The sequence below is a fragment of the Colias croceus genome, chromosome Z, assembly GCF_905220415.1.
Source record: "Colias croceus chromosome Z, ilColCroc2.1".
In the NCBI taxonomy this organism is placed as follows: domain Eukaryota; kingdom Metazoa; phylum Arthropoda; class Insecta; order Lepidoptera; family Pieridae; genus Colias; species Colias croceus.
In genome coordinates this window covers 3,461,835-3,475,776 of record NC_059568.1, presented here as the reverse complement: position 1 = coordinate 3,475,776, position 13,942 = coordinate 3,461,835, and the positions used below count along the sequence as shown (strand labels likewise).

Here is a 13,942-nt window from a genome sequence, read left to right as displayed (position 1 = left end):
CGTCTTGTTAACGGAAAAGTAATTGTTATTTCTAATTAATGATGCTACTTATTAGCGATGTTTATATGCTATTGTTTCGCTGCAGCCTGCGATTTTGAATAATTCTGGGCGTTTAAAATTTATCTTAGTATTTTAAAAGTGTTATTTTGATTATTTTATTAATTATTTTTTATGCGAAACAATTATTATTAGTTATTTGCAAAAATAAATGATTTGATACGTTATGTAACTTACAAACTCGTAAATCTCCCGTCGGAAAGTTCACTTGATACTTAAACCTAGTACTTCTTTAATTTATCAATTAATTAAAAGTTTTATTTTATGATATATATTATTTATGTATTATATTTATTATTTTTATACGTTAATTCTTTAATATTTATAATAGTAGTTTAGTTTAATAAATTACAAGTGATAACTGCGTTAAAAACAACCGACTTCAAACTTGCACTTGCAACATTTACAAATACAGATAAAAATGCTCATAAAATAAAAACTACTGGGCCTATCCGAATAAAATTTTTATGGGACCAATTCGACACCATCCCGCATCGAACAAAAAAAGAATCACGTAAATCGGTTCAGAAACCTCGGAGAAATCGGTGTACATACATATACCGGCCGAATTGATAACCTCCTCCTTTTTTTGAAGTCGGTTAAAAAAAACAAACCAATACACACGAAAAACTATGATTTAGTAATGTCATTATAATTATATGTTTTGTATAATCGTAATCCTCTCTGTAGTCCGTCGGTACACCCCTTGGTTTTCGTTAGACCTATATAATTTTAATTTTGCGGACCATTTTTAAATTACGCGACGTCTACGGTAATTTTTGTCAATTATGTTTACGATATTAATCTTGGATTACATATTCATGCCTAAATAGTTTGTTTTCGAATTTTTAAGAGGCAGTGTAATTAATCCGAATTTATTTTATAATTAACTAGCTGTGCCCCGCGGTTTTACAAGCGTGGCTCCGCTCCTGTTGGTCTTAGCGTTGATATACAGCCTATAGCCTTGCTCGATAAATGGGCTATCTAACAACGAAAGAATTTTTCAAATCGGACCAGTAGTTCCTGAGATTAGCGCGTTCAAACAAACAAACTCTTCAGCTTTATAATATTAGTATAGATATACTAACCTTTCGGTCGAACTTCGCGTGGATAGACTTTTCTTGTTAGTTGGTATCGTTTAACAGTTATAAAATCAATTGAAACCCAGACAAATCGAACAAACCAAAAATCATTAAAATCCGTTCGGCCGTTCTTGGGATATGAGCGGTATAATTAACTCGACTTTATTTCATAATTAATAAACCAGCAGACCGCTCTGGCTTCATCCAAGTAAACTTTTCTTATTCGTTTTTCAATATTTAAAAGTTATTATCATAATTCAAACATACACGAATACAATTAATCAAAAATTATTCAAATCAGTTTAGCCGTTCTTGAGATATAAGCGTTGTAATTAAAAGGTTTTATATTATACTAGCCGATCGCTCTGGTTCCGCTTTGTTATCATAAGTTTTTCCCTTTTTAACTGTTATCCTTATTCAAGAGTAGACAATTTCGACAGTTCAAAAAACATTGTATTTAATTGATCCGTTCTTGATATATCAGCGGTGTAATTAAGTCGACTTTGTTTAAATAGCTAAGTCCGAGTAAACGTAAGTAGTAATCTTGGTAGTTTTCAATACTTTAACAGTTATTATTATACAACAAAACAAAAATATAGTAACTCTTTCCGTTCTTGCGTTATACGCGGTATAGGTAATTAAACCGATTAAATTTTATAATAGACCAAAGCAGTTTGCTCTGCCGTCGCCCGGGTGAACTTCTCTTATAAGTTTTTCAGTGTTCTAACAGTTTTTATTCTAATACAAGTGGAGATAAATCCTTCTAAATAATAATAATTCAAATCAGTAATAAACCAGACTTTTAATAATATACTCGCGGATCGCTCCGGCTCCGCCTGGTCAGCTTTTCTTATTAGTTTTTCCGTTTTTAACTATCTTATCTTAATTCTAGAGGAGACTTCAAGAATACAAAATCCTATTGTATTTCGTTCAGTCGTTTTTGGCTTATAAGTGGTGCAACAATAGGTTATTTTTTTATTTAAATATGCTAAAACATAATAAATTAATTCTAAATTAACATCATTTTCCTAAAATGAAATGTTTATACGAATACTTCGAAATAATCTTACCTCATATCAAATTTTATTAATTTTTTAAACAAATTTCTGCAGTATGGTAATTAAAATAAACGGTTGATATAATTTAATCTAGTGACCGAGTCTTTTACATGTTATTTAGCGTTCATTTTGAATTGCAACTGTTATATTAATGCTTTAAGCCTTAAGGAACTAATTGAATTGCATCTAAATAATTGATTTTAATGTACACTGTAAAGAGGCTTATGAGGAAAAGCTTTGTTAGAATGGCTTACGCTTAATGGGTTCAAGGAATATCGGGGAAATGCGTTTCCAGTTTACACCTACGTTATTAGAAAACTTGGAGAGTGAATAATGAACTCTAGTTGATAAAATAAACTTTATTATTTATCCGCCCGTTTCACCTAACGTGAAGATAAAACATGGTTGGTGCACTTTAATGCTATTTATTTGTTGGGTATCTGGATGCATTATTCTGAGATAATATTGATTATGATTACTAGTTGCTCGTCCCGGATTCGTCCGAGACTGTTTTTGTTGTTATATTAATTCTGACGGAGAAAAATAAATAAATTATAAACGTATTATGTTGGTACCGCCGTTCCAACCAGCCTAACTTAATCGATTGCCATTGAATTGTTAATTTTCGTGAATAATTATTTTCTTCAACAAATTTTTATAATCCTTTTTTTAATAATAATTATTTGAAAAATCTCATAAAATAATAAAATCAAGTAACCGCGAGAAATAATGTAATGTAACATCTCGAAAACATGTTTGAATTTTAGCCTTCGGAAGAAGTTCGTTATTATCCAATAGTAAAGACAAATTAAAAGCATAAAATTACCTATATCAAGTTGAGAATAGCATGCAGAGAATGTTTTTAAATAATTATATATCTGTATTTTTCAAAAATAAAGTTTTTTTTCATATCTTTCACCGCAAAGTTCGTTCCGTTTATAACTAAATTATACATCAAATGGAAACTAAGTCTTTCATTACATACTTGTTAACTGACATAAGGAAGAGGTCCCACGGAATAGACGATTAATATTCATTTAAATACTTTCATAACTTTCATTGAAAATGGAGTTTGCAAATAAATTATAAAGAAATCAAGAAGAACATTAAAATGTGTTTAGTTCTATGGTTATAATTGGGAAATATCGCGTGAGAAACATCAAGGCGACTTTACTAAAAAATCAATATTTATGACAATTTAATAACCATAGAAATAAAATTGATTATCATATTCAAGTCTAAACCTACTTATATTTCTATTTTAAATACTACTTGTGTTTAGAAATAAGAAAACTTTCATATTTTTATGACTGGAAAATAGAGTCAAAATCTATTTACATTATAAGAAACTAGGTTTCCGCCCGCGGCTTCGCCCGCGCAGTCAAAGAAAAACCCCAATAGTTCCCGTTCCCGTAGGATTTCCGGGATAGCGTCATTTTCCCGAGATAAAAAGTAGCCTATGTCCTTTCTCGGGTATCAAAATATCTCCATACCAAATTTCATGGAAATTTGTTCAGTAGGTAGTTTAGGCGTGATTGAGTAACAGACAGATAGACAGAGTTACTTTCGCATTTATAATATTAGTATGGATGTAGCGTATAGTTATAGGTAATAGGAATAGGAACAAAGCCTTAATTTTTCGTAATTATTAAAAATCATCACATTTTACGTTTTGGATAATATTCCCTTACAATATACATATTCCATCTATCTAACTAAATAGAAGCAAGTACACGAAGCTTATCTCCTCTATGCCGAAACAATCTTCATGCACCGAAATGAACAGCCACAAAGGGCTGCCGTAACAAGTTGCGGCAAGCGTCGATAACTTAACGATCGACTAATGATCCGTATTTTACATGCATTCATTTATGGTGTATTATGTTTGTTAGAAAATCTATCGCTATATTGTATTGAATTTCTATTTGTAATAGTATTGTAATATGGAAGTGTATAGTTTTTCGGGTACCTATTACGACAATTATGGTATACGCGCACTAATTCATTATTTATCTATCAAAGTTTACAGTTTAGATTTCAGTTACGAAAAGATAATAGATAATGTCTGTGCCGAAAGAGAGAAATTGTTTTTCTCATGTAAAAACTGGCATGTTGATTACACATGACTTCAATTAATATTGCGGTTGTATTTCATTACTTGGAACAAGATAAGCGATTTATTTCCACTCCCGGCTCTCTTTGTGTTTTGCTCATTACAATTTGTTTATTAAGGATATAATTAAACGGCCGCTTGTCCCGGGTTGACCTAACGACAGTTTTTCCTCTTTATTATATGTATTAGTTTACACAATGTTAATGGTTAAACCGACCTCGTACGCTTTAACATAAGTCATTGTGAAAAAATTGAATAAATGTAGTAGCTCCTTAGCGGTATTTCATAATATAGTTATGTTCGGTAATTCCGGAGCATTTGGTAATAGTGTGAAGTAGTATAGTCGTAAGTGTACGTCGGTGAGCTTAGGCGGGGAACGAGGCAGATAGCGAGGTAGCGGTCTCTCGGTACGTTCGGTTAGGGGGTTTTAGTCGGTTAGAATTCGACATAACCCACAGTTCTCTCCCGGAGAACGCTTGGTATCTTATGCAAGATATCTCCACTAAAAAAAGGTGTCGGTCAGCCGAGAAGGTCTCTAATAGCGTCGCGGGCCGACGTCTTGCGCGTCTAACTTTGTTTGCAAGCTCTTTTCTTATGCGCCATCGGTTTATACTGAAACGTGCTGGGAAAATTTTTCTTTGACAATCTGTGGGCATTGTGTTTGCATTCGTGAATGTTGGACGACTAATTCGACACTCAAAGTTCGATTTTATTTGAGAAAATTCAGTTGACGTGACTGTTCTGATGAATTGCATGAATTTAACCCTCACAATTCTTGTACATTTCGTTTTCTAATTGTTAAATATACGAGCGATTTTGGTTTTTTGATTTCTACTAATTTAAATTAGAATTACTATTAAAAAACATTAATAACTTACTTTCAATTCTTTATTATAAACAGTACAAAATGTTAATCGATCTAACATCAATAACAAACATAATGTTCCGAAAGCGCTATAGGCAAAATCAAACAAAGAGGAAGCAAACGAGTTAAACAAGCGAATCCACTGAAATGATCCTTTCCGATTCCGGCCGATTTACTGACAGAACGAATGCGGTTTCCACGCTATGCCCTCTAAGCTCGACCTCACCACTAAACAGCAAACATTTTACGCTGAAATAAACACCCATCCAACGAATATTATCCTTACATGGCCGCACATTTTTCTAACGTGTCTGACAGGTTTTCATTACAATATTTCCAATGCACGGATTCGAAAAACGCCACCGAAAATACAATCCGCGCCCGTTTCAAAGGGTTACTTATGTTACGGGCACACACTACACTGTATGCTAGATTTGTAGATGTTAATGCCTGTTTTGTTTTATTTTTAACTGTCGGAGTATGTTTGGAACAGGCGGATTAGCTGATAGCAACAAATACCCACTTTGCAATACGAGTACATGTATTTCTTGTTTGAGAGTCGAGAGTACTATGGTATATGATTCTATTTTAATCCGATTATAGTTTGTATTGATATTTGTGCTATTTTAGATATATTTTGAATAGTATCTCCATGCTCGAAATATTTAATGAATACAAATATTCGGCTGTTGCGCTGATTTTAATTTGAAATGCTTTTTAAGTGAAGACGGATACAAATACGCCTAGCTTTTACATCCATCTATTGTAAAGCGTTCTATTAGAAGTTAACAAAGAGAAAGCTATTCCAATAAGTGTTCTCTGACGAAAGGTAATTAATATAAATAGAAAAAAATCCCTATCTCTTACACCTGTATTCATTAATCAATGCTGAAACTGAACGAAACTGATATTTATTTCTTCGTTATGCTAAATATCTTGAAAGAGAACACGGCGAAAGACTTTTAATTAATCAGTATCTAATTATGTTTGTAAAAAGGGGTTCAGTTATCACAATTGAACTATAGTAATGTAATTGTACGCTAATCAATTCATTTGAATTTGAATTTTGAATATTGTTTCACGTGTGTTTCGAACTACGGAGTTAGTTGAAACATTGACTCAAGTTAGACAAAGTTTTCCGACGGCGCGTCCGTACGGGATACGTGAATAGGTCGTCTGATCCGGTTTAACTAAATGGTGATGGATGTTGGGAAATAGAAATAAATAAAATTTATTGAAATATCCATTTATAAAGATAAAACTGCGATTTCACAGTTGATATCATTCTGATAGAAAGCTTCGATTAAATTTTATTCGGTTATAGTAAATTTTAGGTCGAGGAGATATATATGCAAATTAAACGAAAAGTTATTCAGAAAATAATATTATTTCTTGCGCTACTTTAATTGCTCAAATATGTGTGAATAAATAACGTTTGATATTTGGATACGAATTCGCAGAATTACTAAAGTAATTTAAATGTTCGAAAAAACTGCGAAGATATAAATATAGTATCGAAAACCTAAGGGTAAAGATAACTACCGACGTATCAAAATACATATCAATTAAAGCTACGAATCAAATATCTTACTGACAATCAAATATTGTTATTATCTTTTTGTATCAACCTTTTCATTGTTAATATATATTATGTATTGTGGAACACAAGTTATAGAATATGTCTACGTATCGTTTGATAACATTACTTGTTGAATAATGATGCTTTCAGACTGCCTCTATGCAGTTGTGGCTTTAATTAGATCACCTCAGCCCCGAGCCTTTACATGCGACGTCTTTATTAAAAATAACCTTATTTATTAGAGCCCTGTGAAGATGTATTCTGAAATAATACAATTTGAAGACACAAGGTTTTGCCTAGCAACACTTAAACGTGGAAGATGAACTTCAGTTATCATAAACTAGCTTTCCGCCCGCGGCTTCGCTCGCGTTTTCAAAGAAAAACCCGTTCCCGTAGGATTTCCGGGATAAAAGCTATCCTATGTCCTTTCTCGGGTATCAAAATATCTCTATACCAAATTTCATGCAAATTGGTTCAGTAGTTAAGGCGTGATTGAGTAACAGACAGACAGACAGACAGAGTTACTTTCGCATTTATAATATTAGTATGGATGTAGTAAAAGAAATCTAAAAAGCACGCTGTAACGATATAATCGACTAAAGTAAAAAATATTTTTCTGAAACTATTTTTAGATTTTATTCAGGATATTAAGATAATAAGTTTGAATTAATTTTGTCCGATTTAAGTGGATCAAAATAGCTTAAAGAAAATGACTACAAACAATGATAATTAATAGATTAATGTAATCAAAGCGTGTTAAAAATTGTACAAGTGGTTATAATTTTGCGTAGTTTAATATTTTTGGGTAAATATTAAAATAAATTGAGGCATAATGATAGGTTCAATTCAATGAGCTGAATTCAACTAGAATGTAAGCGATTGCCCAGAAATTTATAGTTCACTTCAATTTAGTTATTAATAACGTGCGTTGAAATATTATGTGTTTGCTGTTTTTTTGTTGTTTTTTGGCTTCGTCTTATCAATGTGGTTTAAATTATGTGAATATTTCAATTATATCTGTGTGCGTAGATTCGCTGTGAACGTGTAGGCACTAGGCAAGGCGCAACTGATTAATGATGATTCTGCAGTACACAAGGGTATTATGCGCTAAATTATATATTCATTTGTATAATACATTTGATTGGAGATGGTTATAACAATTGATTTTTAAATATCTTACTTACCCTCTCATTAAATAAAAGAACATGGTACTGGTTACACCACTTAGAATTCAAGAACGACGTTAAATCCGTTGTCTCCACTTAGATTACGGCATATTTACTTATCATTTTAAAATTTGAAAAAAATGTAGGTAGTTTAATTGAAGAGAAGAAGATTAATTAATGTACGTTATTGCATGAAAATATAAAACAACGAGTGATTGAATTCAAATTTAATTATTTAGCACATACTCTTCGACGAATTAATAATATTCTCTATTAAAATTTATCTATATTAATTGAAAGTTATTTAATATAATTATTTACAAAATAATCTAAAAATTAAATGATTCTCTACAGGATTTTACTTTATCAGATTTATATTACTGAACGCAACGTACGGACTTCCACGTATAATCAAAGGATAACTATAATGAACATCATAATGTTAAAGGATTTTCCCCGAAAACATTTTAAAAGGACGGCATGTAAATAACAGTGTAATTTGAAATGGTTGATGATAAATATAGTAGGCAACATAATATTTCTTTGAAAACGACGAGAAACGACTTTTTACAGCGAGATAAATGCTTTTTACTTTTTGAGAGCGGCGATATTAAAAATCGACATTGAATATATTGAATGTAGGTAATAAACTATTTGCATTCTCAATAGAACGCAATATTAAATGATCGAGGAAGTCTATATGAAAGACGTTCTCGGAAATTCACAGTACAAGGGTAGATTTACATCCATCGCTGGATATCGTCTGCCTGCAATACGGCAGGTTCTAGTTTTTCAAATTCCGGAGATATCCGAAGATATTTATACATGATTTGTGTGTTTGGTTTACTGAAGGGAAACACAACACCCGTATCGCCTGAAGGGTTGTTGCAGACGTATGTAGATCACTGTGCAGCTAAATATTAGTATTCGGTATTTGTAATATCGGGTGTGTAAATTCAATAGTCCATAATATTATGTAATACTATGGAGTAATTCTGAAAAAAAAAATCGTACAATGTTTGCAGAATCGAATCTTACATTTTTGGAGCGTTAATCATGTTTGCGAACTCTTGACTAACAGATGAAACGACCAGCTTTTTTGTGAGAAATTTAAAAGATTTTTGTACCTAGGAGTTTAAATAGTTTACATCGAAATCTATGAATGAAATAATATCTATCTTTTGAAATCTATATCTACGTTTTAATTAAAGTTGTCCTTAATACTAATAGGTTCCTACTTAGTTTTTGAAATTAGATAAAGAATTTTAGACAGAGAAATCGATAAATAATACAAGTATTCTTCTAGATAAATTCTAGTCAAAATTCGGCATAACTGCACTTTTAAAGGGTTTTTAAATATGTGCTTCTAAATAGATTTATTATAATATTAAGTTTTCCAAACCGCACATTCGTCGACAACTGGGCCTACAGTTGCCTTACACTTGGATACAAATAATTGGATGATTCGGAATGTTTTTATTGTTGTTTTTGTAAATACGATCGTTTGTTCTAGCATCGTGCAATTACGGATTCAGGGTTAAATAGACTTTTTGTTTCCCAATTATCCGATGTTGATTTTTGCTTTATTTATAACTCTTTAATTAATGTATCGATGGATGGATCGTTAAAAGTATGACGTAAAAATATTAATAGTATATTCGGTGGCGCTATCTGTTCGTAACGAGCTGTTCGAGGTTACTATCACACAAGTGATAACTGCGTTAAAAACAACCGACTTCAAACTTGCACTTGCAAAATTTACAAATACCTACAGACAAAAATGCTTATAAAATAAAAACTACTGGGCCTATCCGAATAAAATTTTTATGGGACCAATTCGACACCATCCCGCATCGAACAAAAAAAGAATCACGTAAATCGGTTCAGAAACCTCGGAGTAATCGGTGTACATACATAAAAAAAAAAAAATATACCGGCCGAATTGATAACCTCCTCCTTTTTTTTGAAGTCGGTTAAAAACCAACTTAATAAAACAAACATGGGCTTATCAAAATTATACATGTATGTAAAAAGAATATAACATATGTAAAATGTGGATATGTGGATACAAAATACAAATACACAACTACATACCTACGCATGTAAACATCTTGGATAATATCTTTATAAAGATGTATTCTTTCTTTAACAATGCGTGTCGAAGCCGCATTTATTCCAAGAACTAAAGTACCACTAGTTCCAACTATTGTGTTGTTGTATGCTTAGCGATTTGTTCTGTAACAACATTTGTTTTGAGAATTTCATAAACAACCTCGCTCGCAACAGCACTCGTCGATTCATCGTGCTCCCTGAGAGCCATCATATCGTACTCAACTTAAATAGATAACATGATAATAAAATCATACTGCAAATTCATATACTTGGCTGGTTTCCGTTCAGGGTAAATTTGTAGCATATTTCATATGAGAAATGTACTCTTGTAAGATCCTTTGTCAAGTGGTTACACTTGGATGAAACTCAGGCGGTACTTTATTATTTGCAAATCTGGAGTTTGGTTATCTATGAGAGGTCCCTTTTAGATAATGTTTATCTATTATGTAATTTGTACGTATGCAGGTATAATATTATGGTCTTATCTTAGTCTGCTACACCGTAGTATGTCTACGAACGCTAGCTACGCAAGAAATGTTTGAGGGTTTGAATATGAACATTGAACGTAGCCAGGTCAAACAGCGAAACAATTAGCTCGGTATGGAATCCCGATCGTTAAATTAATAATGTTGGAATAATCTTTTTTCATAAGATAAACTCTCGCCGTAAATGAAAACGTGTAAACGGTAGAATGTAAGCCAGTAATTGGCTTTCAAGTCGGTTACTTTATATATAGTGTTTAATCGGATTGCTGTACGCTCTGTGACTTCCCCGATAAACAAACCGAAACACCGGGATTGATTTTTTGTATAGAATGTTTCCTGTGAACATTAGAAAATTGTAAAAAGTAGTTTACTTCCACCTCTGCTAGGAGAGCATTTGTTTTTTTTTTAATCTTTCAGGGGACACTGAAAGCCGCTTAAAATATCAATCAGTAAACAAATGAAATGATTTATTTTGCAAGAAATGTGGAAGATTTACAGATGTTACATAATTCTTTGTTCAGCACAAATCGCCAATCGATTGGCATGCAAAAATTAACAATTACACACACAAAAGCCACTTTGTTAACTAATATTTACACAAAAGTAATATTGTAAATCCATATTCTCTTTCTCTCTGATATTTTTTCACGCCTGTACAACACAACGATTTTATAAGAAGTGTTGTAAATAAAATGAACAATGGAGAACGATAGGGATTTCACGAAATTAAAATTGACTGGTGTCGTGTAATAACGTGCACTCTGTGTGTGATTAAAGCCGCGGGCGGAAAATAGGTTTCAATATCGTCACCCTAAAAACAGTGCACTGCTTTTCCATTGTGTAATATGTATTCAAAACTGATACCGCTAATGACCTTACGCGCATTATACACGTACCAGTGGATACTATTCCCAGTTTATTGAATGTGCAATCGTCATTCAAATACCGGCCAAGGAACAAAAGGGTCGGGAACAAAAACAGTGTGCACATGTGCTCCTCGGTGAAGGATTTTCACCTAACTCGATAAATAAGCTCGTAAATGTTAACAAATTTGTGAAGTTTGTTCCTCGAAGTATTCGGAAAGCGGAGTATGCTCAATACAAACATCCTCGCTCTTAGCGGCTACGAAAATGTACACTAGATTCTCCGCGGTAATGAATGTGGACAGATATTAACTGTAGGTATGCTGTTTCTAATGTTTAAATAAACAATGTAATATTACCGCTTTGACGTAACGTTTCAGTTTGCTAAACATTTTCGAACGTTTGTTCGCAATATTTTATTGTTTCATCATAAACGACAGTCGATAACGCAATATTTTTAATTAGGATTTCCTTTTATACCTTAATGATGGTGGAAGACAGAAATTTCTTAGTATTGTTCACTCCTACGTAGTTGTTTACCTACCGGTGCCCTTAATAAGTGCTTTCTTCTATTGAAAAATCTATTTTTCCGATGGAAAAAATCCGTCAGAAAATCAAGCAAGACATCCATCTGCCACATATCCGAAGCGGACACTATTTTTACATTTAGTGTTCTTCGCAAAGTTTTTGGCTATAAAATATAAAAAATATAAATCTGACATATGCTGCAATCCATCTTATGAAATGGAAAATATACACGGGCACAAAATATAACTCACAGTGTGGAACTGCGCCGTAAATATGATGTTCTTGGCAGCTGCCTCAGGACTCAGGACTCGTGTTCAATTTTGAAGAGGTATAGTGATAGTTTGGAGTTAGTTGTCGTCTTAGGTTGCTGTGTCGAAAAACTTAATGTACGCTCCAGAGTTCGCGCATTGTTAAAAGTTTTGTGTTTATTTTTAATTAGAAGGCAAGGTTAAAGCTAAGATAATTTTCAAGATAGTAAACAAACGAGAAGTTGGTATGACGAGCGGCGCGACTATGTTGCGGATTACATCGAGAAATTTGGAAGAGCTAATTCAATTTTGTTCATAAAATTGAATAAATAACGTATATTTACATACGTTTCCGATGCAAAATAAAAATCCTATGAAACTCGTCGCGTTGAACGAGTAAAAAATGGAAAAATGCGATATAAATTTCCCTTTAAAACTAGATCTCTCAATCGGCTTCTGAAAGGAAGGATCGTGGCAGTGAGATTGGCGTACAAATAACTGATCCTATAAAGGTTTCGTTTTTTAGCCTCGGAATCCTATAAATCACGTTATCTGTCCAATATAATATTCCTTCTCTTTGCGCAAAGTGTTGGTGCAAAAATAATATTCGAAACGCTTCGTTGGGGGATTTGGACTATTATTTATAATAGTGTTATAGTTGTAACGTTATTTTATTCATTCTTTAGAAATTTTTCGTCTATTATATTGTGGATGTAAAACAACGTCTCTATAGTCCACGCTTTAGTTCACATAACTAGATTGTTATTATTGCAGCTAATTGGATGTTTCTCGGAAAAATTGTAACACGATATCTAATACTTGATTTAAGGGTTTATTATATATTATTAATTAGTTAATTAATACCAAGTAATTATACGAAGTGTTTACTAGCTTTCCCGGTATCGCTTCGCTTCGTTGTCGCAGTAGTGTATTCTGAAGAAGCGGAAACGGCAAGATTGTATATTGTAATACCGGGAATTGCAGGAGAGCGGAAACTTAAGGGTATTGTCAGAACATCACCGTTAGTTAATGAACGCAAATCGGTATTCTAGGATAACTACTAGCTTCTAGTTACTATCCTAGAATACGGATTTGTCTCTTCAGTCACATGTAACTGGAAGTTGAATAACATTGTTTCATAGAAACGCTGCGTTGTGATGTATTGAATATTTCGTATATTAAAATAGCAACTTAAAAATTTTAATATACATTTAAGAACGTGTTTTGTTGGAAAATGTTCGTGTCACATATTCTTTTGCCTGATTGCTTTTAAAATAGCCAATTTCAATTTCCATATAGCAGAGAATATTACACGAATGTACCGACGAACAATCCTCGATCTTCTTGACACACTTAATTATTGCTCGCCCACATTGTTCACTTTATATGTAATACATAATTAGGTTGTTTATAGTTTCATAATAATCTTATTTGTTTCAGACAAAATATCAATCAACAAAAGTAATTAATTTATATGTATACAAAAACGATATCAACACATTCATAGCAACTTTATCATTAACATCATCCTTACCCTACTTAAAACACAATTATTTTTAGGTTAATTGCAATATAATATCTTTATGTACCTAGAATCGAATTTGTGTCAAAACTTTCCGAATCATTCCCTTAATAGTCTCATTTATTACAAGATACCTAGAGACCAACGTTCAACGCATCTCCAATATGTGGCTGTGGACCTTTGTCTATTGTTAGACGTGAGTACGTGACGCAAGGTGTGACCGTTTCCTTAATTGCTATTGAGTATTTGTCTCCGTAGATCGTC

At 32.6% G+C, this 13,942-nt stretch overlaps 1 protein-coding gene across 2 annotated transcripts in view; it reads left to right on the top strand.

The window, feature by feature from the left end:
- The window catches only part of LOC123705005, a 76,803-nt gene that overhangs the window by 46,426 nt on the left and 16,435 nt on the right, over nt 1-13,942 (top strand). The window lies entirely within an intron of this gene.